Below are 5,000 nucleotides of genomic sequence, written 5' to 3' on the forward strand. Positions count from 1 at the left end.
CAGGCGGCGGTCGACCGGTCCGGTCGACCGCATTCGTGCACAAAGCTTACTGTGCGTCAGGAAGGTGGTCGGTCGACCGGTGCGGTCGACCGAGGGGTTCTCTGGAGTTTGGGTTTTCTACTGAGAGCTGGTCGGTCGACCGGGCCGGTCGACCGGAATTGATCGCGGTCGACCGGTCCGGTCGACCGACGCTGTTTTGGGCTGGGCTTTCAGGTTTTCGACCCGATTCGTTTTGTAAGTTCTATATATACCTAAACCTGTTTGTTTAGGGTAGAGGTTGGACGAATTTGAGCAGCCAAAGAGAGAGAATCATTGCATCCAATTGTGAGAGAGCTTTGAGAGATCTAGAGCTTTGTTTTAGGGTTTGGTCTGAGAGATTTGTAACCCTATTTGTATTCTCTTGATTTCTAGTAGAAAGAACTCCCCCCTCCTTGCCCCGTGGACGTAGGCAACTTGCCGAACCACGTAAATTGTGTGTTCTTGCTGTGATTGTGGTTTGCATATTGTTTGTGGTTTAGTTCGAGTTATTGTTCGTGTTGCCCTAGAAAGCTTCCGCCGCGCACAACAATTGGTATCAGAGCTAGATCGACAACATGGGAGATGCAAGCACGTCAGGTTCGTCTCTAACAAAGGCGATACAGAGTCTGAGCATCAATAACACGAAGATTGATGTTCCGAAGTTCGATGGCAAGATCAATTTTGGATTGTGGAGGTGTCAGGTGATGGATGCTTTGGATGCACAGAATTTGGAGGAGACTCTTGAGTTAAAAGAGAAACCCGCTGAGTTGGAGGATAAGGTTTGGAGAAAGATGAACAGTAGAGCTTGTGGTGTTATTAGGTCATGCTTGACGCCGGATCTTATTTATGATGTTATGAACGAGACGTCGGCGAAGAAGATGTGGGAAACACTCAATGAGAAATATCTTACGAAGAGCATTGAGAATCGGCTTCACTTGAAGAAGAGATTTTACCAGTTCAAGATGAAGAGAGGGGTTTCCATCAGGGAGCATGTCAACAATTTCACTAAGCTACTTTCAGATATGGCCAATGTTGATATTATAGTTGAGGATGAAGACAAGGCGATGCTACTTCTGTGTTCGTTGCCCGAAGATGATTATGGTACGTTCGTTCTCACTATGATCAATGGAAGAACTACAGTTAGCTACAAGGAGGTGACCTCAGCTTTGGTGAACTATGAGTTGAGGAAGAGTGATGGTGAACCCTCCGAGAAGGCATCGGGAGATGCGTTAGCAGTTCGAGGCCGAGATCCAAACCGTCGTCAGTTTAACCGCTCAAAGTCAAAGAATAGGAGTGCCTATAAGAGTGTTGGTAGAAATCAATGTCGGTATTGTAAAGAAGAAGGACATTGGAAGATTGACTGCCCAAAGTGGAAAGAAAAAGCCGGAAAGAATAAGGGGAAAGCTGCACAAGCTTCAGAAGTGAATGTTGCAAAAGCTATTGGTGAGCATTCAGATTCAGATTCTTCAGGCTATTCATGCCCTGCTTTACCGTCGGTTTGCTATGCGGATTCCACGGAGTGGATGATGGATTCGGGAGCTACATATCACATCTGCCCTAAGAGGGAGTGGTTTTCTAGCTTTGAGGAGCTGGAAAGAGGGGATGTCGTGCTTATGGGTAATGATCACGTATGCCCTATTGGTGGTATTGGTTCAGTCCGGATCAGGATGCATGATGGTGTAGTGAGGGAATTGAAGGAAGTGAGGTTCGTGCCGCAGTTGACGAAGAACATCATTTCTCTTGGGACTTTGGAGGCAGCAGGATATCGAGTGATCTTAGAGGATGCTACAGTGAAGGTCACGAAGGGTTCTATGGTGGTGATGCGAGGTGTCAGGGAAAACTACCTATACTACTTGAAGGGCAAGACAGTTACAGGGGGTCTGGCAGCTTCTATCACTACAGAGGAGGACACTACCACCTTATGGCACATGAGACTTGGACACACAGGAGATAAGTCCCTACAGTCATTGGCTAAACAGGGGCTATTGAAAGGTGCTAAGACCTGCAAGATGGAATTGTGTGAGCATTGTGTACTTGGGAAGAAGACTAGAGTGAAGTTCGGCACCGCTGTTCATAACACCCAAGGTACATTGGATTATATTCACACGGACGTTTGGGGTCCTTCCAAGAACACATCTCTTGGTGGGGCCAACTATTTTGTCACTTTCATTGATGATTATTCCAGGAGGAATTGGGTATACCCGATGAAGCATAAACATCAGGTCCTGGATATTTTTGTGGAGTGGAAAAAGAAAGTGGAGCTGCAGACAGGTAGAAAGGTGAAGACTCTACGTTCAGATAACGGTGGAGAGTACAAGAGTGATCCGTTTCTGCAGTTTTGCCGGGATCACGGCATTAGAAGACACTTCACAGTTCGAGAGACACCGCAACAGAACGGGGTGGCTGAGAGATTGAACCGTACCTTGCTGGAGAAGGTGCGGTGTATGATGACGCAGAGTGGATTGCCTAGATCTTTTTGGGCCGAGGCGTTGGTTTATGCGAGCCATCTTGTGAACAGGTTGCCGTGCACTGCGATAGACGGGAAGACTCCTTTGGAGCGTTGGTTTGGTTCGGTGGCTAGTGACTATGAGTCGCTTCGGATATTCGGGTGTCCAGCTTATTATCATGTCAGTGATGGCAAATTAAATCCGAGAGCGAGGAAAGCAGTCTTTGTGGGATTTAGGGATGGAGTCAAAGGCTTCAAGTTATGGGATCCACAGGACAAGAAGATAGTTATTAGCAGAGATGTCACATTTGACGAGGCGTACATGATGAGGCCTCGAGCCCCTCAGCAGGTGGAGGGAGACCAGACAGGAGAGATATCGCAGCAGGTGGAGGATGATGTGACTCCACCCACTCCAGAGAACACTGTATCCATTGAGGCTCCTACAGAGGTGACACTGGGAGGAGATGAGATGACAGATGGGCAGATACAGGATACAGTAGATCATGGGACTCAGGAACAGGGTCATGTTCAGAGGACCATTGCAGCAGATAGACCGAGGAGAGAGATTCGTCGGCCAGCTAGGTATAATGATGTCATGGTCGCATATGCATTATCAGTGGAGGTCGTTGATGATATGGTTCCAGCCACATTCAGGGAGGCAGAGTCTAGCCCCGATTCGATCAGGTGGAGGGAAGCTATGGAGGAGGAGATGCGGTCTCTTCAGAAGAACGACACTTGGACACTTGCACATCTACCTAAGGGTAAGAAAGCTATTGGTTGCAAGTGGGTATATGCGAAGAAGGAGGGATCTTCTATTGGGGACATTCGGTTCAAAGCCAGATTAGTTGCCAAGGGATATGCACAGCTTGAGGGCATTGATTACAACGAGGTATTTTCACCCGTTGTGAAGCATTCGTCGATTCGGATTTTATTGGCGTTGGTGGCACAGTTGGATTTGGATTTGGTCCAGATGGATGTGAAGACAGCCTTTCTACACGGTGATTTAGATGAGGAGATCTACATGACACAACCACAGGGTTTCAAAGCTGCAGGAAAGGAAAATTTGGTTTGTAAGCTGAAGAAGTCTCTTTATGGTTTGAAGCAGTCACCAAGACAGTGGTATAAGAGATTCGACGGCTTTATGATTGGCCGAGGGTACACAAGGAGCCCATATGACCCATGTGTTTATATGCACAAGCTACAGGATGGTGAGCTCATATATTTGCTTTTATATGTTGATGATATGCTTATTGCTTCCAGGAATTCTTCAGCTATTCGAAAGCTGAAAGAGGAGTTATCATCCGAGTTTGAGATGAAGGATCTTGGAGAGGCAAAGAAGATATTGGGTATGGAGATCGAGCGAGACAGGGTGAAGGGGAAATTGAAGCTTACACAGAAGAGCTACTTGCAGAAGATGTTGAAGAAATTCAGCTTTGATGGCAATGCAAAAGCAGTTAGCACACCATTGGCTCCCCACTTCAAGCTTTCAGCGTTGATGTCACCTGTTTCAGTTGAGGACAGAGATTATATGTCGAAGGTCCCATATGCTAGTGCAGTAGGTAGCTTGATGTATGCGATGGTGTGTACGAGGCCAGATTTGTCACAGGCCGTGAGCATGGTATCGAGATACATGCATGACCCCGGGAAGGGTCACTGGGAGGCCGTGAAGTGGATTCTACGGTATGTTCGAGGCACCGTGGATGTTGGTTTAGTGTTTCAGAAGGATGAGAAGGACGGGCAGGCTTGTATTGGTTATGTGGATTCAGATTATGCTGGAGATCTTGACAAACGCCGGTCTACGTCAGGTTATGCTTTTACTTTGGCAGGTGCACCTGTATGTTGGCGTTGCACGCTTCAGTCCACAGTGGCTCTCTCTACTACAGAGGCAGAGTATATGGCAGTTACTGAAGCTATTAAGGAGGCTTTATGGTTGCGTGGATTATTGGAGGACTTGGGGATTGCACAGGAGACTATTCGGATATATTGTGATAGTATGTCGGCTATCTATTTGGCAAAGAACCAGGTTTATCATGCGCGCACAAAGCACATCGATGTCAGATTCCACTTTGTACGGGACGTCTTGGATGATGGAGATGTCATATTAGAGAAGGTCCACACAAATGACAACCCTGCAGATATGTTGACCAAAGTTGTTTCAGGAGTGAAATTTGGTCATTGTTTGAAGTTGTTGAACATCCTTCAGTGCTGAGGCCGTTGGCGGCCATTTGGGTGAACTACGTTCGGCTTGATTCCTTGGGCAAGAGGATACGTAGGCAGTCTTTAGATGCAGCCGGGTTGATCAGTTGATCAAGATGGGGGGAGATCGTGTTTCAGCTCGAGTATTGTTCCTGGACCTGTTGAGGAACTATTGGATGGTTTGGTGTCGGCTCAGTTTTGGTGGAAACATTCGCCGAGGTGGAGAATTGAAGGAATTTCAGCATCAGCAGCAGAATCAGGAAAAACAGGCGGCGGTCGACCGGTCCGGTCGACCGGATTCGTGCACAAGGAGGTCGGTCGACCGGCCCGGTCGACCGAC

The sequence above is a fragment of the Asparagus officinalis genome, chromosome 4, assembly GCF_001876935.1.
Source record: "Asparagus officinalis chromosome 4, Aspof.V1, whole genome shotgun sequence".
Classification (NCBI taxonomy): domain Eukaryota; kingdom Viridiplantae; phylum Streptophyta; class Magnoliopsida; order Asparagales; family Asparagaceae; genus Asparagus; species Asparagus officinalis.